The sequence below is a fragment of the Mus musculus genome, chromosome 6, assembly GCF_000001635.26.
Source record: "Mus musculus strain C57BL/6J chromosome 6, GRCm38.p6 C57BL/6J".
Taxonomy (NCBI): Eukaryota; Metazoa; Chordata; class Mammalia; order Rodentia; family Muridae; genus Mus; species Mus musculus.
The window spans coordinates 84,409,806-84,437,039 of record NC_000072.6 but is presented as its reverse complement, the minus strand read 5'-3'; the positions used below and the strand labels follow the sequence as shown (position 1 = coordinate 84,437,039).

The window sequence follows — 27,234 nt, the reverse complement described above, 5'->3', positions numbered from 1 at the left end:
AGTAGAAAAGCAGTTGCATGCTGAAAATGGAGCTTAATGAGCCACCCTAACAGGAGGTGGTCAGACAGTGGTGTTGAGAGCTTTGGACTCCCATGATGCATGGCTCCAGGTTGCAGGGGAGCTGGGGTGAGGTGCTGAAAGGATGCAGTGCCGGGAAGGCCTTGGGAAACTTATCCTGGACCTCAGAATGGAGGTGTTCACCAACTTCTACTATGGATTAATCACCAAGAACTGATTACCACCCCCCATGCAGATTGCTGCCAGTAAGTCCCCTGGTTCTCAGTCAGATTCTGAAACCCCACCTACTTCATTTCAGTCTCAGTCTTGAGATAAGCTCTGCCCTTGGCTATCAGTAATGATAACATCAATTCACCCTTTATTCTCTATGCATTCCATTCCACTCTCTTGGCCAACTCTGAGTAGAAAGATTCAGGGAGTTGCTTCTCAGTCCCCACTCTGACTCATCTCCATAGCTTCTCCAAGGTTCTCTGATACCCTCAAGGAAGACGGGATGGCCTGTTGCCGTTCTGTTCCTATCAACATTTGCACTCAGATGTTTTCTCCATTCTGGTGTAATGGATGGAAGGCCAGCCAGCTTCCTGGGTCCATCTCAGCTTCCCAGGTAGGCAGTCAAAAGTGTGACAGTCAATCACAAGCCTCGTAAAAACCTTGTTCACCATCCAACCCACATCCCTCATTTAGTCTCCTCCAGGAAGTCTTCCAAATTTTACCCAACATGGCCTTTAGGGGAACTGATTCTGAATGGATCACTTATCACAGGGTTGTTTAGATCATAGATGGAACTTACCCAACAAGCTAGAACTTGGTTGTCTTCCTCCTCCGCTTTCCCTGTTCTTTGTTTCGTTCCCATAGGTAGGCTGTGTCAGGTAGGAGAAAGTCACTTGAAGAAGCAAGGACCCCACTCCCAAGCCTCAGGAACATCACACAGTATAAGCTCATGCCTTCCTGCATCTATCTACTCCTCAGGCTTGAGGACAAGGCTGACGCTTACCTGACCCGACACCTTTTAGGTTCACCTTTTAGAAGTGTGCTGTGCAGTAGAACTTTCTAGAACGATCGATAGCTTTTTGGAATTGTGGAGATTGCCAAAGGCGCTCCTAGTCACATAGAACTCTCCAGAAACTGAATTGTGGCTATCGTGACTAAGGAATAGAGTTTTGAATTTCTTCTGTCTCTGTCTGTCTCTGTCTCTGTCTCTGTCTCTTTCTCTCTCTCTCTCTCTCTCTCTCTCTGTGTGTGTGTGTGTGTGTGTGTGTGTGTGTTTGTGCAGATGTATTTAGATGTATGAATTCATGTGCAAATGCAGAAGACAACTTCAGTTGCCATTCTTCAGATATGCTCATGTTTTTTATTCTTTTTTATTGAGACAGGGTCTCTCATCGACTTGGGACTTATGAAATGGCTAGGCTGGCCAGCCAGCAGATCCCCAGGGATCCACTTATTTCCTTCTCCTCATCGTTGGGCTCATACGTGCTTATTACCATTCCTGATTTTTCTTCTTGATATATAGCTTTTAGAGATTGAATTCAGATTCTCCTCATGCTCACAAAGCAAGCAGCTTACTGACTGAGTCATCTTCAGTTTCATTTTATGTGTCTTAAATGGTCCTATGTGACTGGTGGTCCTACACTGCACAGCTATTTGCAACAGGAGGCCTCTGAGGTCTCTCCTCGGCTCACCTTCCAGGCATCAGGAGGAGAGTGCCTGAGAGGAGTTCTCTCCTGTTGTCCACTGCCCGCCAAACGGTAATGATAGGTCAGAACTGAGTACCCTTCCTTGATGAAATGGGGAAACTGAGGAAACACAGTTTGTCAAGCCAAAATGTGTGAGGCATTGGTCACTGAGGACCCAGACAGAGCACAGGGTTCTGAGACTGGAGATCCTAATCTCTACTGATTGGTAAGATTAGAGTCATGAGCACAAGCCTTAAGGAGGTGAGGAGCCTAGTCACCAACACACAGCCAGATTAGACCTTGAGCCCTGAGGTTCTGGCTTGAAGAAGCTAGAAGAAGACAGGCTGAAGGCCCTGATGGAGATTATCTAGTCTATCATTCTGAGCCCTGTGGAGGGGAGAGCTAAAATCTGCCAAAGCCTTCTTTGGAGCTCTGAAAGGGAAGAGCCTCACAAGGCTTCCAGTTTTCAAATAGTCTTGGATCTCCGTTCCTGAGTCGGCTCCCACCCCGGAGGTGAGTCACCAGTTGCAGGAGCAGGAACATGAGGTCATCTGGGTCACATGTCCCGCCTGACCCCAACCCTGGGGCCAAGTTCGGGGAGTTTCCCAAGGCCTGAAAGGAAGAGGGTCATTCATGCCAGAGTCACTGCAGCACCCCAGGCATGGCCAAGTGTGTGAAGGCCAAGTATGTTCCGGTGCTGCCAGGATCCCAGAGCACAAATGGAGTTGACTCTAGGGAGACCTAAAGGAGGCCAAGAAACTGAGTCCCAGAGAGAGGTCACTCAGAGGTCATCAGTGAAAGTGCACATAACATTCAGAGTGCAGGCCTTTCTAAACCAGCTACCAAGGCTCTCTGAGGCCTCCAGCCCATCTCAACATTGATGCCTTTTGGCTGCCTGCATCATAACTCAACCTACCTCATCAGGTTTAAGTCCTGCCTTAAAAAAATAGAGCCAGCTGACAGAGGAAGACCCACTCGTGAGAGTAAAGGAGAAGACCCACCTGGAACCTGGTGCCTTGAGAAGGTCTTTGTACACAGTAAGTCCCCTAAATACCAGTCTGAATTTTCAAAACACCTACGCCAACTTCCCCCTCTGGAAGGGTTGAGTAAAGATTTGAACTGCAGGATTCCATGAGGTAAGGAGTTCTTATGGAACACAGGGCAGAACTGTTAGAGTTACCATCTTACAAGGCATTGAAGGCTTTGAAGATAATGTCCAGACAAAATCAGACCTGTCTGGGGGTTCCTCAGGCTTTGGGGAACCCCCAAATCAGCTGGACTATGCTAAACCAATCTACTTAGGTTAGGAGTAAGCTTTCCTGACCACTCCCACCCCATTTAGGCCGTGGGGATTAACCCCAGGATCTTCCACATACTATATGCTATGTAAACATTCTACCACCCAGCCTTACCCCCGATTCTTTTCTGCTTGCTTATTTATTTATTTATTTATTTATTTATTTATTTATTTATTTAGGGCCTGTAGCTCACACTAGTCTCCAACATGCTTTGTAGCTCAGGATTACCTTAAACTCTGGAAGTTCCTATTTCTACCTCCCATTTGCTGGAACTAGAGCCATGCGATGCTGTCCCCAGTTTATGCAGTGTTGAGGAAAGAACCCAGGGCTGCACATATATGCTATACAAATGTTCTACCAACTGAGATACATGCTCAGTCTCACGTTTTCTTTTTTTTAAATTCTGAGACAGGTTCTCACTAAACTGTCAAAGCTGGACTCGAACTCACTCTGTAGCTCAAGTCAACCTGGAGCTTGGCATCTTTCTGCCTCTGCTGCTACCTCCTGAACAGATGGAATTACAGACCCAGGCCACCACCTGTGGCTCCTAAGCTCTAATAAGAGGGAAATTGAGAGCAAAGAATGAGAACTGAAGTCCACGAGTTGAAAGCTGTCCCCACTATGCTTAAGAGGATGTGTGCTGCATCTCACCTGTAGAAGCATCTTCAATCCTGTAACCTCCCCTGGATCTCCCAGTATCCTACAAGGCCTGGGTTTGCCTAGCCAAGGGCTTGGCTTCTCTGTGTGGGAGGGTAGGGAACACTCCAGGTACAAACTCCCTTTCCTCTCTCACGGATGGAACACTGCCATTAGCATTGCTCTTTATTGACAGCTGTGGAAGTTGGGATTTCCACGATGTCTGAGAAACTTTTATCTATATGCCTTTCTGTACCGTGACCAGTCTACCTCTGCCCTCCTTGTGTACTCTTGGTGAGCGTTCATGGCCTTGAGGCTGAGATGTGTTGAGGAAGCCACAGGGAGAAACTGCTACACTTGGTGACATGGTTAGGCATGTGTGTGTTAAGTATGGTGTGTGTGTGTGTGTGTGTATGTGTGTGTGTGTGTAAAAGACAGAATTGTATAAATGCATGTTTATGTATGTATTTAAGTGTCTGTGAGAGAAAGAGAAGAGAAAAGAGAGAGAGAAAGAATGGGGAGGGGGGAGAGGGAGGGAGAGAACACACATGTGAGTGTGGTATGTGACAATGTGCTTGCATGAAGAGCCTTCGATTGGCACCAGCCTCTGTGCCTAGCTATTGGGTCTGTTCCACTGAAGTGCCTCAAGTGTGGTACAATCCTGGCGTGTTCTTTCTAACCCCCAGCCCACAGAACCAGGGAGCACCAGAGGTGGTTGCTTTACCCTGGGAGGTGGTGGCATCCTTTGCAGTGTGTCCGTGCTCTGTAACCAAGCTCTGGGGCCTCAGTGTGCCTGACACTCTCCCCACATCACACAGTGGGAATTAGTGAGCTGGCAGGCAGTTCCTTAAGGATTATTTTTCCATTCAACTCCACATTTGGGAGGGCAAAATGCTTTCGAGATCATTGCTGTCCTCCCGGGGGCCTTGGAGATGCTCACTGAATGTTTAATGAGTGACTGATCCTAACACTGTCCCCGGACTGACCCCTGCACTTGCCCTCAAACTGACTCTAACCCTGGCCATGGACCAATGCTTAATTCTGGCACTAGAGACCTAGCCCTGGCCACAGCCTGACCCAGCCTCTCACTCCAATGCCTGAACACTAAGCATGGCTACAGATGACCCTTCATCTTAACCTCAAAATGACCCCTGTTTCTGACTTTAGGCTGAGTCCTGCCTCACCTGGCTAGTGATCTTCCCCCTCCCCCAGTGTCTCCTCTTCCTGCTCATATGCTCATTTTGACTCCTACTTTCAGCACCCCCTCCCCACCGCCCCTTGCAGTTGCCTGGAGGTGCAAAGCCTTTGCAGGCTTCAGCACCTTCGCAATGCATGCTCCTGGTCCCCAGGGTCACCCTCTGTGTGTTCTTGCTCTTTCTGCCTTGCTTAAATGTCACTTCCTTAAGGATTAGCTAGTTCACATGAAACCTCTGTAGAGTGGGCTCTTAGAATTTTTGTGCCTTCAAAGTATTGTGTGCACATACACATCTATGCGCCCATGCTTCTATCTGTTTGGTGTCCTCTTCCTAAACCCTGTGCATTAAGGATCACAGGGCCTGACTTCTAGAAGAGACCCAGTGTGCAACTATGGAGTAGCTAAGTGAATGACTATCTCATCTTCAAGGAAGCCTGGTCTGTGGCCTCCCTGGCCAGAGGTGTTCCCATCTTCCATCTGAGCATCCCTCTGCAAGCATTCGGCCTCAGCCTGGCTTCTTTGCCTGAGAGCCTAACCCTCCCAGGCAGTCTGCTTCAGCCAGGCCTCCCCCCCCCCCCCCTGCAGCAGCCCCAGCACACAGGCCCTGGTGGCTCAATAAAAGCCGGTTGAACTGTTGAACTGAGTTGGGTCTTTCTCCCCAGCCTCCCCTCTGGCCTCAGATTCCACTGATTCATGTGCAGGGCCATCGGGTCCAGCACTTCAAGCAGGGAAGAAACAAATGAAGAAGCCGGGAGACCAGCAGTGGGAGACAGTGCAGACATCCATCTCCCTCTGCCCCTTGTCCTCAGCACCGTCCTCCTGTGGGTTTCTGGCAGCGAAAAGTTCAGACTCTATGTTTTCTGGAAGAGGGAGGGGAAATCTGTGTGTGGGGGATGAAAAAAAAAGTCCCCAAACTCAAATCACGCACACAGAACAACAAGCCATAAAACAGCACACCATTGGGAGAAGAGGGGTCACATGGTGGGAATCTGTGGATTGCAGAGGAGGGGGAGGCTGCACTTGAGAAAACGCAGTCTCCTCAATGGGAAACAGATGGACTGAGCAATCTTAAAGAGAATCCCAGACTCTTAGCTCTGGGCAGGGGCTGACCTGGGTGGGGGGGACGTCCTCTTGACCCCGTTGATGTACAGAGGGGAAATGGAGGCAGAGGGAGGAGGTAACGGGGTGCAGACTAGTGAGGAGCTTCCAGACTCGCCCTGCTCCACAGTCTCCTGGCTTTTGCTGGCCTCCAGATTGGAAGCATACAAGGCTATGCCCTCCTACCCTTTCCGAGCTTTCTTCCAACTTCTTCTCTTTGGAGTGTAATTTTAGAGGTGCCAGCAAGTCTTTTTGTTCCAAAATCCCCACTCCCACCCTAGTCTCACCCACGAGACCTGTGACAACAGAGCTTTGCTTGTGACCATGCTATGCGCATTTAGCTGTTCACTGACACAGTTGTTCCAGAACCCTTTGAGTGACAGAAGCATTGGTCCTTCAAGCAAACCACACCACGGTAGATGCAGGAAGACAGGTGAGAGTGAGGAGATAGGGGCCAGACAGTCGGTCTCTGTGCCTCCTATTAACCGCGTAGGATTGAGCATCGTTGTGAGTGACCCTTAAGCAGCTGACACTTGGTTTTTAGGGGATTCAACAGATTTATTGAGATACTGACATCCAAGTGGCCTCTCCTTTCCCCAGCATTGCCTAGCAGTCCTCTTACACAAAGATCCTGGGCAAACATGAACTTGAACATCACTTTCTTTTCTTCTCTGTTCCCTCCTCCTGATGAAAAGGCGTTGCTGGTCTCCCTCCCAGCTCTCCGAGATAAAGGCACTCTGGATGACTTCCATACAGCACAGCGGCCAGCGCTGGGCTCTCTAGACTGTGCTGAAAAGCACCAGGGGACTGAGTGCTCACACTGATGACAGCCCCACCCCACCCCCCTAAACTTTTCTGATAACCTACCACAGCAGGAGAACTTCAGCTCCCTCCAGGAGACAGCAAGGAATCCATACTCACTCAGAGCTCAGAGTCTTTCATGTCTACTACCAGGAAGGGCTAAAACTGGGCATCCTCTTACTTAATAATCCTGCCCCTGCTTCTGATCTGCTTCGGGGCAGGTAACTCTTCCTTCTAGGTCCCTCCTGCATTAGCATGGTCTCTAGTAACCAACCATTCCTGACATCGTGTCCTGACACTGTGCCCCTGACAGGTAAGTAAAAACAACCTGAATAACCAAGATGGCTGGAGGAACCACTCACTGGGATAAGATGAGGGACTGATGGCCTGTATTGATGACTTCTGGGTTGTTATGATCAAAATACCAGACAGCAATGGCTTAAGGAAGGGATTATTGATTTTGGCTCCTGATTTTAGATGGTTTGGGTCTATGGTTGCTTGGTTCCATGGACCTGGGCAGAAGTCACGGTGACAGGGGGAATTGTGAGGTGCTGATTACATCACGGCAGAAACTGTAAGGAAGAAAGTGGTGACCAGGTGTGACTTTCAAAGGACTGCTCTGTGACCTACTTCCTCTAAATAGGTCCAACTTCCTAGAGTTTACAGAACTTCCCAAAATAACACACCAGCTGGGAGCCAAGCAATCTACTCACGAGCCTGTGGGGGTGTATCATATTGAAGTCATAGTACAGGCCACGTTCCCTAACTCTGTCCCTGGCTGCGTCAAACCAGGACTTCAGCAAGTGAGGAGCGTGCAGTGGCCTCTTCTTGCTCTCTTCCTTGCAAGGCAGATGGTGAGGGAAGGAAGAAGGCCAAACTTCCGTGGCTGCCAGCCCACTTTCCACTTTTAGCATAGCAGTTGGGAGCACATGGCCTCCCCATCCCTTGCCGCCCACTTTTGCTTCTCTTACCTCTGCTGTGAGTCAAGTCCATGCTGCAGAACCTAGCTCCCCAAGTGCCTTCTGTAGCTCAGTTACATGAGGAGAGTCTCCGTGAGAGGATCCCGTGAGTCCAACCTTCCTCACCAGTGGAAAACCAAAGGCACAAGAGGGAAAGGTGGTGGCAACCAAGGATCTTCCTGGAGAAGACAGGGCCTTGGTGTGTGTGGCCCAGGGGATGAGTGTGACTAGGTAGAAAACAGGGGGAGAGGAATCTTATAGATTTACTCTCTAGATAGAAAAAGAGAGCTGTAGAAAGCTGTGGCGATTTATTTGAGGACAAATAGTGGGAACTGAAGGCAAAGCCAGTAGTTGCATCTTACCACCATGTGATGTGAGTATGAATACATACACACACACACACACACACACACACACACACACACACAGCACACCCCAAAATATACATTTATTTATACACACATTACACCACACACATACATACCAATGTACAGACATATATCACACCACACACACATACATCTCGTCTCAAAAACACACTTATGTACATACAACATACTCCATACATCACACCCTACATATCACCCCACACACATACACACTAATGCATACACACACACACACACACACACACACACAGACATTTATTACCCCCACACACACACACACACAAACACACACTCCTAAGCGGCTCTATTTTGTTGCTCCTGATCCCTAATCCCAGCTTTGATATCTCTGTTCCCTGTCAAGATAGAAAGTGTCATTTCTCCCCTATCCAGACCGTCACCATGAGCCCCATCCAGTGGGGATGACTCTCACTACATCATCCCCAGAAGCTGCGTCTGCCCACATGGACTCTGGCTCTCTAAGTTTATTGCTTACTTCGCCCAGGCCAGGTGGCAGCATCTGCCTTCTTCTCACCCTCCCTCCCTGTCTGCAGCCAAGTCTTCCACATCTATGAAATGTCTTCAGGAGAGCCCGTGTCATCCAAGGAGCACGTCTCCAGTGGGCAGGCAGTGTTAAAGCAAAGCTGCCCAGAGCCCGCATCTGGTTTAGGTCATTTGGCTTCCTTTTTTCTTTCCCTCAGAATTCTCTCCCTAGCACAGAAAACTCATTCTTGCCCCCTGGCTTAGACATAAAAGGCTGTGTATTCAGACACAAAACCAGTTGTCTGCTGACTAACTTCTGAGAAGGGAACATGGCATCCTCAAGGAGCTCAAAGGATGATGTGGAGCCAACACTGGAAAACCAGTAAGCTAGATCCCTCGCTGAGTCTTCAACTGAGCACAGAGCTCTTTGATGCTGAATACAGGCCCCTCCACTAACCATGTATACCTCCTCTTTGAACACAAACCCCCTCCACTGAACACAGTGCCTGCCCTCGCTGAATGCAGACACCCCCTGCACTGGATATAGATCCCCCCTCCACTGAACATAGATCCATCCACTGACTCCCTCCATTGAATACAGAACCCTGCCCCGCTGAACATAGACACCCCCCTCTATTTTATACAGATCCCCCTATTGAATATTGGTCTCTTCTAGTGAACACAGACCTCCATCCACTGAGCTTGGCAGAGCCTTCAAGGCACCGCACAGAGTGGGATTTGCTTCTTGTCAGTGAAAGCCATCTTCCTAGAGAGTATTTGGCTAAGACCAAAGACTAAAGTTTTTCAGATCTTTCTTTCCTTGCATCCAGGATTTTCTTAGATGCATCTCCAGTGACAGGGTACAGCCGCTGCTGCTGTGAAGCTCTGGTTAAGCCAGATGCATGAGGGTAGATGGGTCATTTGTGGCTACGGTTCATGGAGCCAAAATAGAAGAAACAAGAACAAATGCCATGGTCCAAGCTGACAGAGGGGACTACAGAGCATACAGAGACAAGAGATTCTTGCTAAGATCCACCCTGAATGTACTGCATGGCTTGGAGAGAAGTAATCAACCTTGCTGGGCCTCAGTTTATTCACCTGACAAATGGGACCAAAAGTAGCTCTTCTCCTTTCTCTGGAACACTGTGGCTTTCAAAATAGTTAGCATCTAAAATAGCATCAAATACTAGTGGATCCACAAGCCATGGACTATAGCATCTTTCTTGAGGGTGAAGACCAGGCTCCTGCCAGGTTTTCTGTTCCCCGAAGCAGCAGGTAGAGCCCATGGCAGGTGGTCAGTAAATAATTGCTGAACTGATGAAACAGAAGATACAGTCTAAGTCTCTGTGGAATTGAAGCTCTACCTGGAGTGGAGGGGGCTCAGCATCACACAATGGAAGCAACTTTAGAAGAAGAGGGAGAGGCCCTCGCTCCCTCAGACACATCTAATTTAGAATTTGTGATGGTTTTACAAGGCTGGAGAGGACCTGGGCCCTGCCGGTGGAACATGTGCTAAGCAAACTCCTGGTGAGAGAGAGATAATCACACCAGACCCTGTCAGCCTCTGGGGGCATAGCGTATTCCAGATGGCAGCGATCACCGTGCCCTTGCACAACGCCAGCCTGCTTGGGAGCAGTCAGCTTGTCACTCACAGGTGAACCCTGACCTTATCTAGGAAACAGCCAGAACGTTCCCTTGGCCGTGATGTCTTAATGGCCATCTAGGGTGATTTGGTGTGTTTAAGGAACATAAAATTTTATGTTGTTGAAACCAAACCATTCCTGGCCTCTGTCTGTCTCCTCCAAGGCAATTCAGATCCATTCATAGTTTTCATAGAGAATCAAAGGCCTGGAGTCTGCCACTTGCTAAATGTGTATAACCTCCCCAGAACTGGGCATGGCCTCATGGGCTCCTCCTAATGCAGAGAGACAGCCTTGCTCCTTCTACCAGCCTTTGTCTCTCCTACCCAGTGTTCTGGCTAGAGAAGATCTGAGCTCTAAGACTGAAGGTAGAAGGTGTCTTATGCACCCCTCTAAGTTTCTGCCTAGAGCAGAGCAGACACCTTGGTAAGCTCTGGCAGGTGGGTGGGAGAGAAGAGGTCCAAGGTCAGTGGGTGGAGGCCAGGCTCTTGTGGTTGCCAAGGAGTCATAGACTGCCAGGCACCCTGGCCATCTAGGAAAATGACTTCCTACCACTTCAGGCCAGGGAAGAAGCAGGGAATGGAGTCAGGGTGGGGACAGAAATCTACTGGGACTGTCTGCCCTGTCTCTGGGGTCTCTATGCTAGACCTTGTGAATTTCAGCCCATCTCTCTGTCACAGGATGGCAGCATCTTCCTGGGAAGTCTTGGAGGCGCAGGACTTGTAGTTTTCTGTGGTCTCCTCCTGCTCTGCTGTCCTCCAGGCTCTTCCCCACTCCAGAGGCTTGGCTGGCATTGCCACCTCCTGCAGGAAGAGCTGCTGGCCACAGCCCAGGAGAGCAGCATGGCCTAGTGGCTGCAGAGGGGGACTGCAGCCTGGCAGAAACACTGGGTATTCGGGCTTCCCCTCGGTACCCTTCCCACCCTGAGCTAACACAAGCTGGTTCTGGACAGGATGGGATGAAACTGTTCCTGACTCCAGCAGCTCAGCACGCATTCTAGAGAGGGCCTCTCCAGTAAGCCCCAGCTCCAGCCCAGCGCCTGGCTCTTAGCAAAAGCAGTCTCTGTTTCTCTACTTCTCTGTCTCTCTCCTTGTCTCTCCATCTCTCTCTGTCTCTCTCACTCTCTCTGTGTGTACATGAGAGAGAGAGAGAGAGAGAGAGAGAGAGAGAGAGAGAGAGCACATGTGTACATACAAAAGTATATATAGCATGTGCATGTAGAGGTCAGAGGTCAATTTCTGGTGTCAAACTTCAGGAGCCGTCCACCCTGCCTTCTGAGATGGGGTCTCTTATTGGCCCGATACTTACTGATTCACCTAGGCGGGCTGGTCAATAAGACCTGAGGATCTTCATGGCTCTGCCTTCCCAGTTCTGGGTTGATAAGTGCACGCCACCATGTCTGTCTTTCTTTTGCCACGGGTGCTAGGGATCCCACCCAAGATTTTCCTGCCTGGAGAGCAAGCGTTTTACCAAGGGAGCTCTTCCCTCTGCCCATCAGGAGTCTTCAGCTGGTGCCTTGACTGGGTGCCCCAGCAGACAGAAAATCTACTAAGGAGAAAAGCAGGGAGGGGTGCTGGGGGAGGCAGGGGTCACTCAGGAGCACTGGGTAAGGGATCGCCTTGGGAAGGTCTCATGCAGGTGTGGGCTTTACTATGGCCTATGCCTTAGGGCTTGAGTGCTCCTAGCCTAGAGGAGAGCTATAACAGAGCAGAGATGCCTGCTAGAGGAAGAGCAGGGATATGAAAGGTTGGAAGCAGGTCATCACAGGATGTGAGCAAGGATGGGATGTGACAAAGCTCCTATAGGTAATGGTAACTGGAGAACCAGGACAGCTGGCTTCTGTGATTCAGTCCCCAGAGACTGCAAGGAAGAGCGGGAGGGCCGTACACTCATGGAGAAATCAGAGTCCGTAGCTTCTGAAAACAACCTGGGAAGATCTATCTTCTCAGAAATCTCACAGATAACTATGACTTTAAACACGCAGCTGCCACCGTCCCATCCCTACAAGGTCTGGGTGACTGTGTGAGACTCCTGCAACCACGGTCCTCATTTGGCTTTGTCCAGTACAGACATGAACGTTGCTTTGCTCATCAGGTGACTGGGGAATGTAAGACCAGTAGCAGCAGCTTCCAGCAGCTCATACACAGGGAGAAGATAGAGCTGATTTTGAACCCAGGCCTTTTTTTAAACTCTCAAAGCTTTGTTGTCTCATTCATCTCCAGAGACCTGTTCCCTAGGTGAATGAAAAACAGAAGAGTGGGCACAAGGTCTTCTCCCCAAGTCCTGGCCCTAGAGGCACACTGGCACACTGGACCTCGCTCCAGGTCTAGGCAGGGGAGGAAAATGGATGATGTACTTCAAACATACAGGTGACTTTTGTCCCCAACAGACCCTACCCACTTCCTGTGGGAGGGCCATTCTCTGGCTGAGGTCCTGGACACTTACCTAGCTTCATGTAGTAATAAATATTTAAATATTTAATGACCAAGACTGGGAGAAGCCCTGGGCTGGGATTATTTTAAATATTTACTACAATAGCTTCCCGCTTAGATTTCCTCTTTGGCTAAGACCAGTTGTGGGAAATGAGTGATATGATGCTGAGCAGAGGCTTGGAATATGTGTGTGTGTGTGTGTGTGTGTGTGTGTGTGTGTGTGCGCACACATGTGTACTAACTTTGTAATTCAACAAAAACCATTAACCTTATTATTTGAAGCAAGATCTCTTATGAGGACTGTAGCTTTTCAATTAGGCTACGCTAGCCAGCCAATAAACCCCTGATATCCTCCTGTCTCTGCCGCCCCACCACACTGAGATGCCAAATGCCTGCCACCACATTTCACTTTTTTATCGAGTGCTAGAGATTAAACTCAAGTCCTTATTGCTAACTGAACCAACTGAGGTGCTGTAGGGCCAACCTTAAGTGCCTAATCTCCAGGCACTGTGACCTGCAAACTCCTTCTGGTGTTGCCCCTCCTCCGATGCACTCTGTCCAGCCCCTGTGGCCCAGTGCGCATGCTCCTCTCATGCTTCTAAGCATGGGCCTTGCCCTCTGCCCTCTGCTCTCCTCACATTTGTTAACAAGGTCTAACCATGAAGAGATGAGGTCTGTCTGGCCTTCCAGGCAGTAAACCTCATGAGGACAGGACCAGTATCTGCTTCTGTTTGCTCCTGCCTGGTTCAGGAAGGGGACAACTGTGGTGATGACTCTCAGAAGTCCTGGACACTCATCCTGCGAGCCTGGGCACCTCTGATACTGGTTTCCTTAGACTGTCTCCACCCAGCAATGTAAGCCACTGTTTTTTTTTTTTTTTTTTCTCTAGAAGCAAAGCTTTCCGGTGACCTCACTGCCCACAGTCTCAGATCTCCCATCCTCTGGCCTTCCTTTCTCTCTGTCCAGCAAAGGTGCCTAGTTATAAGTCTAAGTGGTTCCTGTCTGAGGCAGCGCTTAGGGAGCTCTGAGCTTTAGGGCAGCTCCTCCTGCCAGCCTCATCCCATTTAAATGTGTTCACCTTTACTGAAGTGACACCAGGACCAAAAAAAAAAAAAAAACCACCAGGACTGCAGACCTTGCAGTCACCACGGGCAGCAAAAGAAGTGTTGACAGCCACATAAGGCAGAGTTTCTGAGAGTCCATTTCTCACTTCCTCTGACTCCTGAGCAAGGCATCTCCAGCTTCTCTCGGAGGGAAATGGGACTACGTGACTAAGTACCAGCCCAGGGAAATGGGCAAGAGTGCTGACATCCTGAGGCTTGTGCCTGAGAACCTCCCCTGAGCTGGATGCAAGGGCTAGCTGGAAATTCTGTGACCTACAGGGCTGCTAGGAAGAGTCACCAACCAGCAAAGCAGGCATTTGAATTGCTTTCTGTTAAGCCAGTTCAATCTGGGCTTGTTTATCACAGAGCCAGCCGCCCCTGATTAATACAATCCTTAGGCTCTCTGGGCAATTTGCATGAATGCATACAAATAGATGCCTAAAGAAATCAAGATGGGGCTGAGCAGATCTGGGAAGTCCCAGGAAGTCAGCAGCAAAAGGTAGCTGACTGAAGGTCTTGCCAATCATGCAAATGTCAAAAAATAAAAAGTAAGGAAAAAGAGAAAGGGCTCTGAACAGGTAAGTTATGGGGTCAGCAAAGACCCAAATGGAGGCTCTTAGTGATGAGAAAATGCAAACTTAACAAACGGAGAGACACTTCAAATCCCTCAACTTAGCAGAAGAAGCTAAGTGCACCCTACTCCCATCCCCAGGTTAAGGACTGAAGGCAGAGCATGAACTCTAGATCACGTGATGGAAATAGAAATCACTGCCACTTCCACCAACAGTAACTTAATAATAACCAATAAGCCTGAAAATGAGAATTCTGTCCACTCAGCTAGGCTGTGAACATGTTCATGTTTGTACACTTTGATGAAGATAAGGCTCTGAGGTTCCTGGGAACTTAGACAAAGAGGATGCTATGACTTAGATACCATGTGTCTCCCTCCAAAATATTGGTCCCTGGTGCAGTATTTAAAAGCAGGCTTTTGAGAAGCAATCAGAGTGTGAAGACTCTGACTTCACCCATGGACCATCCATATATGATAGTGGTGGTATTATTGGCTCAGAGATGAGTGAGAAGGTCACTGAAGGTAGGCCTTTGAAAAACATATCTTGTCCTCAGTCCCTCCCCTGTGCTCCACCTCTCTAAAGTTTATTAGTCACTATAAGAGAAAGGCTTCTTTTATGCCCACATACCTGCTGCCATGATACTCTGCCTCAATGGCGGTCCCAGATAATAGAGAAATCTAAAGCTGCTTTCAGAACCCTCAAAACCAAGGCAATAAAAAAGTACATCAGTGGTTATGAAGTCAGAGACAGTTTCCTTCTGTGGATTGTTCCTGAGGGCAACAGGTACTTCAATAAATGGCAACTCCCTCCAAATGACTGGTCGATTCCACGCAACTGGTTTTGAAATGCACATACAAGTCACGAAGCTCCCTGCTGAATACAGGGATGAAATTAGAGCTGAGGACCAAAAGACACGTCAATGAGAAGTTCAAAGTCATGTGGCCTCTGTCTTAGCTCTCAGATGGCTCAGGGCAACCGGCTCTGATTCGGGGAGGAATGTCTTAACAGAAAGGGGAAGCCACTATTCCACAGTGACTATTACTATAACCTGAACTTTCAAACAGAGCCGGGGAAAAGACAGTACAGGTTACTACTTCAAGCACACGACCATAGTAAAATGTCCACTTGTTATTTTAAGGCATAGCCATGAGCTCTGCTGGGGACATGGGAGAAGCAGTTGCTGCCTATCCATGAAAATGAAGGCGTTCGCCAAGAACAAGGTCTGGTTCAGAGGTATCAGGGGAAAGCTAAAACATCATGTGTGCATGTGTGTGTGTGTGTGTGTGTGTGTGTGTGTGTGTGTGTGTGTGTAATACCAATAAAATGCATATAGACACAAACTAGTCTTGATGACTGCTTCCACAATATTTGACGGGAGCGTCCCAACAGCCAAAAACTAAAATGAATGAATGAATGGATAGATAGATAGATAGATAGATAGATAGATAGATAGATAGATAGATAGATAGATAGATAGATAGATAAAACTGGGACAGTGAGAACAGAGTCCCCTCATGTATTACTTCTCCGTGAAAGTTCAGCTTAAGGTTCAAAGTTCATTTACTCCAGTACCGAAGGGTCATGACCTGGCCCCAGTGCATAGCTTTGATAGTTCATAAGAAAAGCTTGTGTCCCCAGAGAAATGAATTCTTGACACATCATGGCAAAAATGTCACAGCATAACCAGACATCTCATGTCCCAAAGCACAAAGGAGGACTTAGGAGTCAAGACTTGTTGATCCATTTTAAAAAGGAACTCTGATTTCTAGAGTGATGGGGTGGCCACCAAACTTCTCAGGACAAACCCAAGTCACATTCAAACCCTATAATGGATCCAGGCAGGTTCCTGCCTGGGAGGCCAAGACCAGGGCACCATGGTTCACTTTGGGATGAGTGAGAATGGATAATAGTCAACTGGTTTTTTTGAGTTTTTTTTTTCTTCTGTTGGGTAGGATAGGGTGACAGGAATCAGTGGGAGGAACTATTCATCAGCATCTAAAAAAGAGAAGTTTCTAGAAGCAGATGCTCAGTATGAAGGCAACAAATCTGCTCATCTAATTCTTACAAAGCAGACAAGCTGGCCTTTCACTGGCATCAGATCAGTTTGTGGGGTCGGTCCAGCAGACAGCATTGCCTAATGCTCAGGACAAAGGCTTCAGCGCCCTGAAAGCCAAGGGATAATCCTGAGCCAGTGGCATAAAAGATGCTATCGGGTCACACACAAGTGCCCTTTGCTGGTGCTGTGCTTCCTTCCTCCAGGTCCCAGGAGCTTCGTTCTGAAGAGTGTGTAGCTTGAAAGCCTGCTCTTGGATGTCTCGGGTCACTTCACACAGACTATTGCATCAAGAGTAAGTACCAATCAGTGAAGGAAAGGAAAAACGTCAGGTCTGCCATTACAGGGTGCAGTGAGTCCTGGTGCTATGCTGGCAAGAGACTGGGAGTCTAAGTTGAGACTTCACAGAAAGCCCACCCTGCCTTAGCTGCTTCCTTATCTCAGCCTGACCTGGTTCTGCTCTGCCTTCTCTGTTTCTACTTGGTACCTTTCCTTGACAAATCACTTGTACAAGAACTTTCCCAGTCTCTGAGGCAACAGGTCCAGCAAGGGCAAGTGCAGAAGAGAATGGGAAGAGACTGGCTGGGAGCAGCCTCCCCCAACCTTCACTCCATCCCCTCCCAGTGCCTGGGTCAGGCACAGTAGGTTCTTTATTCACCACCATCACATCCTGAAAGCACCACTCTTCTAGGGTGGCTTCAGGTGTCTGGGCTTTTGTGAGAAGCAAGTGGCTTATTGAGTGACAGAGATGGAAAGCGTCCTGGCACCCGTGTCCTGCCTTGCTGAGCTCCTCTGGGCTGCCCTGTTCTGCCTGCCAGGGAAGTCTTGGCTTCCCAGAGAAGCTTGTAAAAAGCATTGAGTTATAGCCAGAGTCTCTGCTGTCTAGATCAGGGAAGTCAGAGTGAGATCCAACAGTCCCCATAGGAGTAACAGGATTCCAGAGAAAGAACCACACCCCAGAGGTAACAGCTCCAGCATACAATCTCTACCTCAGGCCCACAGGTCCCTCCTCACTCCCTCTAGAATTCTTATAAAGACCTGGCCAGACCTGCCTGGTCATCAGGCTCAGCCTGAGGTCACTTCCAGACAATGCAAGCTGGAGGGTGGAAGGGCTCCATGTTACACAAAGGACAACTGTTGCATCACCAAAAACAGCAGGGCTTTGCCTGAACCTCAGCTCCATTCCCATCAGCATATGCTGTGACCCACAGTTGAGTAATGAGCTGTAAGTTGCATCAGACGAGTCCCCTGCTATACTGATGAGTCTCTCAGAGGTGAGGTCCCTGCAGACTGCCCTCTGGAGTCAGCATGCCAGAGAGAGTCCCAGGCTGGATCTTTTCGAGACAGGTGTCAGCAATCCCTCCCTTCCAGCTCTCTATAGATCTATGTGGCTGTTGGGGATGACTTAGGTTTAGAAAGCTCTGTGGATTCTGAAGCTGGGACTACAGGACTCTCTCAACCACAGCAAAGGAAGAAGGCTGAAACTGGACCAACCAGGGACAACTAGAGGCACTCTCCATCAGTGACAAGGTTTTAGCAGGTCACATTGATAGCCAGTGGCAACAAGAGCTTAACTCCAGGTACTTGACTTGGAAAAAGAGGCGGGTCCTACATCTGACCTTGCAGTTCCCCCAAGGTCTAAGGGAGTGCTTGCCCACGTGTGCACGTGTACAGGTGGAGGAGAGTACACATGTCTGTGTGTGCATGTATGTGGAGGTAAGAGGTCAACGTTAGGAGCTGTTAATCTTGCTTTTTGAGATAGAGCATCTCACTGGCCTGGAGCTCACCAATTGGCCAAGGTAGCTGGCCAACAAGTCCCAGGGATCTGCCTGTCTCCACCTCTACAAATGTTAGACACATGCAATATGGGTTCTGGGGCAAGCACTTTGCCAATTGAGCCATCTCCTTAGTCCTCTAGTCTTCATTCTTCATTGCCTGTTCTCTCTCAACAGTGGACACTGGTGGATCTGAACTCCCCTCCCCCCCCCATCTTCTTTCACTCCCCTGGGTATGTCTTTCCCGATCCCTTGCAGGCTCTATGTCCTGCGATCCTGACCAGGCTCAGCCTCCAGCCCCTTGCTCTTTGCTCTACACTTTTGTCTGCTGGTCAACATGGTCCCCGCTAGACACTCCCCTCACCCCACCCCCAGAAGCTGTAGCATAGTCTCAGTCAACTCGGAACTCATCAAATCCTTGATCTTCCCCTAAACCTACTCTTCAGGGAAACTCATCTTTGGTGCCCCTTAGCTCTTTGCCCTACAGTGTACCCCACTGCAGCAAATGGCCCATGAGTGGCTTAGCTGATCAAACCAGAAACCTGGGTACTGCTCAACTCCTTTCTGCCCACTCACCCTTCGATAGATATGCTGCTAGTTTTTCAATGTTTCATTAATCTTGGCACTTCCGTCCTTGATTTCTGAGGCCAGAGTCTAGAACTAGTCAAACCTCGTCTAGGTTTAGGTCCTTCCTGGGGTAGTTCTTGCATGATTGCAGGGAATCTGTTTACTGAGGGAGGAATCATGGGCCTGTTTCCTGGAACAACTGGGCTGGAGAGAAGTTCCCTCAGAGAGACATGATCCCTTACATAGGGCAGGATGCTGCTGCTTGCTAGGCTCTGTGGGGAACTTGCACACAGAGAAAACTCCTGTGAATACCCCACGAATAATCAGCTACACTCCAAGGTGTGTAGTTGGGAGATAGAATAGAGCCTCAGGTAGAAGAACGCTTCTTTAGGGAGCCCACCCCTCAACAATTCTCTTATATCCAGAAGGGGGTAAAATGTCTTATTCTTCTACACACTCACAGGTCTCCCCCACATTAGCATAGTCCCCTTCAATCGTGTTCCCCACCCTAGCCACTCTGGGGTCTCCAAATGTATGGATTCAGAAATCCCGATTGATACTTGCCCGATAACTCAGTGCCTAGCTTGCTGGCATTCCCTCCCTCCCAAGAGAGCACCACTTGACTATAGGAGAGAAAGGAAGACTCTCCCGGACTCTGAGGACTGGTCGATCCTTGCTCCAGAACCTTCCATGGCTGGCTGTGGAAGATGAAGGCAGACCCGGGAAAACATCATTTTTCTGGGTACACGTCTAGGCTGTCTTGTCATCTGCTACTCCTAAACCCCTCAGAGGACCTGGGTTGTCCCATTCTCCTGAGAACAGTGATATGCTTAGGAAGCCGTGCAGGAGAAGAGCCAGCACCTCCCTGGGGAGCACCCCTCCCAGAGAACACAATAGGGCTTCTGCAAGCTGAGGGGGTGGGAGACTATACCTAGGCCTGGTGGGCTTGAAGCACCAAGCACGGTGGCCTGGGGGAGGGGCCGAGAGGGTATGGGAGAGGCTTCCAGACTTTCAGAGAACGTAAATTTTACCCCCGGCTACTTTCTCTGGGATTTATTTCTCCCTGAACTTGAGACTTTGCCTAATTACGTTTGGGTCTCTTTCAAAGCACATAAATTGCACCCAGTTCCTCTCTGTCCTTCTTAGGAATAAATCGTCCCTGTGTGAGGAGACATCTGGGGGAGAGAGTGAGACTTTATTAATTCGACACAGAACTCTGTCCCCCTGCCCTCCCCTCTGCCCCCTGTTGAATAATAAAATAATGAAGATTTGACTTGGACCAGGATGTGTGGATAAATATATTGGTGACATGAATGGAAATGGATTTATTACGTAAACAGGAGACTTCATCAATCTAAACCTGGCCTCCTTTCAATGGGCATAAATTACATTTTCTTTTTCTACCAGTTGCTGTTTTCTTTCTTTCTTTTTTTTTTTTTTTCTGAAACTGGATTTATCGGAATTGAGATTTCACTGATTTATTTCATGAAGTCCTGTGTTTTCTCCTTCTGCTCAGCTCACCCCTGAAGCTGCCTTCCAGCTGCCTCCAAATCTATTACCTCTGTCCCACACTAACATTGGGGCTGGGATGAACTTGGCCTGCTTGAGGCAGACTCCGAGACAGCCTTTTGCAATGCTCTCTTAAGAACAAAGTGCTACCATGGGATGGCCCACCCAGGAACAGAAAGAAAGTTCCTTTCTAGGCTCCACTACGGGCCCAAAGATGACCCGGGGCAGTACCTGGCTTAACCTGGTACCATAGCTCACAAAGGGGGGGTTCTGCACATGTGAGCCAGAAAGGGTTCAGAGCTTGTTCAGGAGAACCCAGAAGGTGGTAGTGGGGCTGGGGGACATCAACAGAATCTATCAAAATCAAAGGTCAGGAAGAAGTAGGGGCTGAAGAACGGCTGTGCTCTCCCAGAGGACATAGGTTTGATTCCCAGCACCCACATGGCAGCTAACTATCTGTAAGGCCAGTTCTAGGGACCCTAGTGCTTTCTTCTGGCCTTTGTGGATACTGCAATCCTGTGGTGCACAGACATACACACAGGCAAAATGCCAGTACACATAAAATAAAAATAAAACAAACAAACAGACAAACAAAAGATCAGCAGCAGCAGGAGCCAGGGAGATGACTCCATGATTAAAGAATAAAGTGTCTGCTATACAAGGGTGAGGACCTGGGTTCAAGTCCCCAGCACGCCAGCATTCCTTTCTAATTCTAGCACTGAGGAGATAGAGACAAGGGGATCCCTGTGTCTTCTTGGCCAGCCAGTCTAGTCAAATCAGTGAGCTTCGGATTTGGTGAGAGACCCTGTCTCAAAAGCTAACATGGGAACTGAAGAAGGCACTTGAGGTCAAATGCTGGCCTTCACATAAGCCTGCACACGTGCACCCACCCGGTGCACACACACAAAGACCAGCAGCAGAGCATCCATAGCACAAGAATTGGTATGTTAGCAATTCAGAGTCCAGTTGGTAGCTCTTCCCTCCCTCCTCCCCTCCTGCTGTATTCCAATAAACAAGAGCATTTGGCTTAGCATTAGCTACAGCTATGGTGTTTGATGAAGCAGGGATGATATCACAGAAGTTATAGTCCTTGGACAGCGTGTCATGATTTTCTGAGACTTACTAGTAAGTCACGGCTACTTATAGCCCAAGATGTCCTCCATATTGCCTCTGAAACCTGCCCACTGCTGAAAACCTTGAAAATCCCCAGTCATCTATATCAATAAGGGCTCTGGAGAGATGACTAGCTGTTAAGAGCACTGTCACTGTTGCAGAGGACCCAGGGTTGATTGCCAGGACCTATAAGGTAGCTCACAACTGCCTATGGCTCTACTCCCGGAGAATCTGATGCCCTCTTCTGATCTCTGCAGGCATCAGGCACGAAAGCAGTGCGCGCGCGCGCGCGCACACACACACACACACACACACACACACACACACACACACACGCAAAACATTCCTACACATAAAATAATAAAATAAATGAGTCTTAAATAATTAATAAAAACAGCAAGAAATTGAATACGGCCACATGGCTAGGTGGCCCTGGGAAAACAAAGGGATTGGAGCGACTGAATAAGGAACCTAGTACCGTTGGTGGTGGTGATGGTGATGGTGATGATAGTGGTGGTGGTGTTTGTTGCACATAAGCAGTGGTATTGTTTGTTTAATTGGTTGTTGTTGCTATTATTACTATTGTTAATATTTTTATTGTTGTTAATAATTTGGGTTTTCCAAGATGGCATAAATTGTTTTTGAACTATGTTGCTAAGGATGACCTTAAACTTTTTATTCTTCATTTCTGTAAGTCTCCAGTGCTAAGATTACGGTCGTATGCCACCATGCTGGGCAAGAATTGTGTTAATGCTAAGAGGGGATGAATGGACCTGGGGCTCCCTGGGACCTCTGGGTCTCTCCCACCAGGATAGGAAGGACCCTACCTCAGCAGCTTACTGACCACATGGAGAATTAACAGGGAGATGTCAGAAGGGAAGAGACAGCTCCCCATTCAAACCTCACCCCTGTTGCCTGCCCATCCCACCCATTTGACCAGCCTGAATTGGCGGGGGGCCCATCGTGGGTCTGCAAGCTGTCATTCACCAGGCCTGCTGTCTGGCACAGGTGTTTCTAATAAGTGCTCCTTCAGGCTTGCTTCACCCAGGAGGATGTTTACAAGAGGGTCTGATGAGAAATTGTCTCCAAATGCTGTCTTGTAAGCAAGACGTTAAGAAGGGAGGGGCTGGCGCGCCTTAGGCTATAAGCAAGCAGTACTGTGGAATGGATCCTGGCTAGAGCTCCTTCTAGCCCCCATAACCCCCACTTCTTGGCCAGGGCTGGCAAGCTGGGGCCTTGGCAGGTCTGGGCCCAAGGCCAAGGGTGGTAAGCACCAGGGGGTTGGATTTCAATAAAGAAAAGCAATAATGTTAAAGGAGTCTTCCCTCTGTGGTGCACAGAAAGAGGGGGCATCTCTGTGTTGCTACCCAAATGGGGGGGGTGCCTCTGATTGGGGGTGGGGGATGGGCAGGTATCTAACAACTCTGCTCTATTACTACCATTGAGATAAAAACCATCACATCATGGAAGGGTGTGTTTATGGGGAGGCCAGAAAAAGGAGGCCTCCACACAACCCTCTTCATCATGGGTTTGCCATTTGAGAGGAAAGTAGGGGTACGCAGAAGTGGGGTCAAAATCTTTTCTGAAAAGGACAGATAGTACTTTTTTTTTTTTACTTTGAAGCCACATAGTTTTCTTTCCCTGCCCCTCCACCAAACTCCTCCACTCTGTCATCATAGCCCAGAGGCAGCCACAGATGATCAGTAGATGAGCAAGCGTGGTCCAACTTGATTCTCTGACAGAGATTTGCTAACTGGTGGTATATACAGGATTAAATAAACACAAGAGAAGCAGCTCTCCACATCCCAATCAAGATCCACCAACCAAGGTCATCCATCTATGTGGGCATCTGGGAAGGACAGTTGCTCAGGCTTCTAACCCTTTTGCCTTGCATGCTACATAGACTGGTGTGGTCAAATTAAGTAAACAGGTTAAGTCCTGAGAAATCCAAACTTGGCACAAGGAGGTCGTGGAGGAGGTCACATGTTGCAGAAGAACATAACTTAACATAAAGGTGAGAGTTTGGTGGGATTGCCCCATGCTAGGCAAGGCTTCTGGTACCTTCCCCTGAGCTGTGCAGATGGAACACAGAGAGTTTCTGCTGGTGCTGGCTGGATACCATGCCTGCTTGTGGACAAGTGTGGGGGCATAGACAAGAGTGTGTCAAAGAATCAGGGTGTGTTAAACCCAGATGGTCAAATCTTTTGGTGTGGGGAAGGTAGAAAGAGAAAGGTGTGGCTGGAGTTGGACTCATGTTTGATGTGGGACTGAACACTCAGTGGGACTGGGGTGCCAGGATCATCAGATGGCCTGGGCTGCTGTCAGAGTGCCCTAAGTGGAGGGGCAGTGAGGTTTGGCACGGGGTACTTGGTGTGTAAGCAGGTTAGAGATTAGGGCAGTGCTCTAGTTAGCTTTTCTTTTGCTGTGATAAAACACTCTAATCAAAAAAAAATTATTTCATCCTGTAGGTTACAGTCCATCATCCAGGGACACTAAGGCTGAAACCAGAAGCAGGAACTGCAGCAGAGACAATGGAAGGATGGTGCTTACTGGCTTGTTTCTTCTGGCTTGTTGCTAGCTTTCTTATACAGCCCAAGTCCACCTTTCTAGGGATGACACCACCCACCGTGGGCTGGGCCGGCCACCATCCATTAGCAATTAAGAAAATAACTCACAGATATGGCCATAGATCAATTTGAATATAGCAATTCTTTATTGAGGGTCTTTCTTCCCAGGTGATTCTTGGTTTATGGATTAAGAAAGCTGAAATTAATTATGACAGGCAACTTGTTTTCTGTTATAATATTGTTGAAATGTGTGGGCTAAGGGGAAAAGTATAGATCAAGTTTGGGGATCCACGTAAGGATGAGGTAGGGTCCCTCTCTTGGGCTGTTGGGAGGGTGTAACTGGGGTTTGTGGGCTCGAGTGTGAGTGAAAGAATCTCTCTTGTGTTAAGTTTGGTAGATCAGCCTTTGGTTAGGGCTGAGGGCGAGTGAGGACCTGCATTTCCGGGTATAGCCTTGCTTGGAATCAGAATGCCTGGTCTTGGGGGTAGCCGGGATTGAGGTCATTGTTTGGTTGAGGTTCATGGGGTGAGTGTTTAGCCTGCGGCATCCATGCCGGTGGTTTAGACTGGATGGTAAGAGTCTACGTAAGGCTTCAGCTGCGCGTGACAGACAGCCATTGGGATTGGGGTCAACGTGTGGTTGGAAAGCTGGCGATGACCACCTTCTGGGGTTTAGGGATCAGTGTCTTGTGGAGTCTAGGATTAGCCTGTGTGTTGTTTGCAACTGAGGAGCCAGTGTGCATTAGGAATTGGCACATCTCTATGTGTCGTGTCACTGAGTCAGAGCTAAACATGTGGCCTGCTAAATACTCCCAAGGGACTATGTCTTGGATCAATGCACATCTGGGAATGGTCAGAATTGGACTGGGGGATCAGTATACTTAGGGTAACCTAAGATTGAAGATTTAAGTGTCAGGATGCACACGGGTTTGGACTGGCCAGCATGTATTGAAGGGTTAGTTGCTCACTTTCTGACTGTGTTGGAGGTTGGGGTACAGGTAAAGTTGGGAGTACGTGAGTGGCTGACACGGGCTGTAGGTTTCCCATGTGGTGGGGATTGGAAGTTAGTGTGTGACCACAGGGTGAGGATAGACCATAGGGGCTGTAGAAAGGGAGTATGGGTGGTTGGAACTTTGTGCTGGATGGAGAGTTCTGGGCCTTGACTTCTCAAACTGGGCTCCTCAGAATGTAGAAGCCAGGAGGATTCAGGAGTCAAGTTTACATGGATAGCTAGGCAAAAAACACCATAGCAAATGCTATCGTGGCCCATACCTTTGACTTTCTACACCATGTGTGCCAACAGGTACGCCATCCACTGAGTGGCAGGAGTGCCATCTGCATTGCACATCAACTTCTCACAGTGATCAGCAGCCTGCTTCTTGCTGTGTGCAGTGGCTTTATTTTGAGGTATATATTGGCCTCTTCTCACCAGAAACTGCCCCTCCTCTTGCTGTGTACAGAGGTCTCCTTTTACAGTACACAGACTCTTTCCTCATGGTGTACACTGGATGGGCTTCCTCGATCCCCCAGCCTTTTCACTCCTTATAGCACCTCCTGGAATCACAGTCCACGTCAACTATCTTGACCTCACATCCTGACTTGGTCCTGAATCTGAGAGAAACACTTTTTTTTTTCTTTTCCTTTTTCTTTTTTCAAGACAGTGTTGCTCTGCGTATCCCTGGCTGTCCTAGAACTTACTCTGTAGACCAGGATGGCCTCAAACTCACAGACTCACCTGCCTCTACCTCCCAATTGCTGTTATAAAAGGCATGTGCTGCAACCACCCAGTGAGAAATGTTTTTATAATTCAGCTAATAAATATATGTAATGGGCATGAATTCCAAATGCCTTTTCAAGATAAAGCACACACTTTATAGAGCCATGCCTCTCCTAGTGACATAGCCTCCTCAACTCAGGAATAAGGGCTTTTGGGGAGTCGCCAGCAGGACCCTCAAGAACAAGAAAGACAGATGTATTCCCTAGACATCAGCCCTCGGATCAGACAGCACAAAGAAAGGCTGAAGGAGCATCCAGAGAGCACTAAGCACTCTGCCATCTTGGATTTGGGAGGTCGGCCTGGAGCCAGGGATGCAGCAAGTATGTTCTGGGATTAGGTTCCTCTGATTGATTCTTTTGCTGCAAGGTCAGTGTGGGATTGAGATGGTATGACTTCAACGTTCCATTGTATCGGGGTGGTCCATGTCCCAATGACTCTGTGGGAATCAGGCTGTAGTTGCTGTGGGCTGGAGAGAGTGGCCTAGTTGTGGTCAGTGTGTGGTGATAGAGACAATTGAAACATGGTCGACCATGGGGAAGCAGGCATGCAAGTCCACTTCGACGTCAACCCTTGTCGTGGGTTTCCTTGGGAGGGCTGTGTGGCTTGCTTGGTGGGATAGTGATTCACAGAGTTTTGAGGTGATAGTTCAAGAAGACAGAGAAGAGATGAGGGTTCATCCAAAGTCACTAAGTGCCCAGTCCTTGGACACACACTGCCTTGGCCCAGGCCACAGGGAGGATTCATGCAGCACTGGCTAGATTTCTGTCCCCATTAGCTCTCTCCTCCAGGTGGCCGTAGGCAGTGACCAGCACACAGCCATCCATGGGCAGTGGGCTTTGCTTAGTAGAAGGTCCTTCGCCGGCTCCCCTTCAGCAGGATCCATATCCTCTGTTCCCAGCACAGTTGCCTACTCCAGCTGCCTCATCTTTCCAGAAGTAGCCTGGGCGGGACTCTGTAGTCTGATCTTCTGCACCCTGCAAGGCTTCCTGGAGTAAGGGTCAGGGTCAGGGTTCGAGTCCTGGCCACGTCGTATATGTGTCAGAATGAGCGATCCCTTTTTAGGTCACATATACTTTGGACTTCAACACTGCTTTATGTAGGCCATAAAATTAATAGGTGGGAACTAGATTTATGGGCCCCGCTGGGCCGTGCTTTGCTTGTTAGGTTAAACACACTGATTTCCTGGTACAAAAGTGCTTGTTAAAATAATCTCCCCCAGCATGTCCAGAGGGGACATATCTGTCTTGTTGGGGGTTGGGGGGAGGCCATGGTGCCTCATCCCCTCTTCCCTGCTGGCCCACCTGTCATGGTCTCCCCTAGCTCCAGCTGTGTGTGATGGAATGAGTGATGATGTTTGAGGGGCTGAGGGTCAAAGGAAGGAATGTACCTCTGTGCAGAGAGGGCTGCCCATCATCCCCGCCTACCCAGAAGAGCCACTTGTTTTTGTTTCTATCTCTTCTGGAGAAGAAGACCAGAAGTCGGAAAGCAAGGCTGGGGCATGCAGAGCTTGGGGCCGAGCACAAAGGTGTCTCTGCTGCCACTTCTGAAGACTTGGAAGCAGAAGTGAAGGTGGGGAG

General features: G+C 48.8%; 1 long non-coding RNA gene across 1 annotated transcript; it reads left to right on the top strand.

The window, feature by feature from the left end:
• Positions 1-13,201: 13,201 nt before the first annotated feature.
• On the top strand, positions 13,202-24,098 carry Gm10445 (predicted gene 10445). Its single transcript, NR_046063.1, has 4 exons — positions 13,202-13,476; positions 15,436-15,517; positions 16,557-16,645; positions 23,783-24,098. It is a non-coding gene; the product is annotated as a predicted gene 10445 (long non-coding RNA).
• Positions 24,099-27,234: the final 3,136 nt, after the last annotated feature.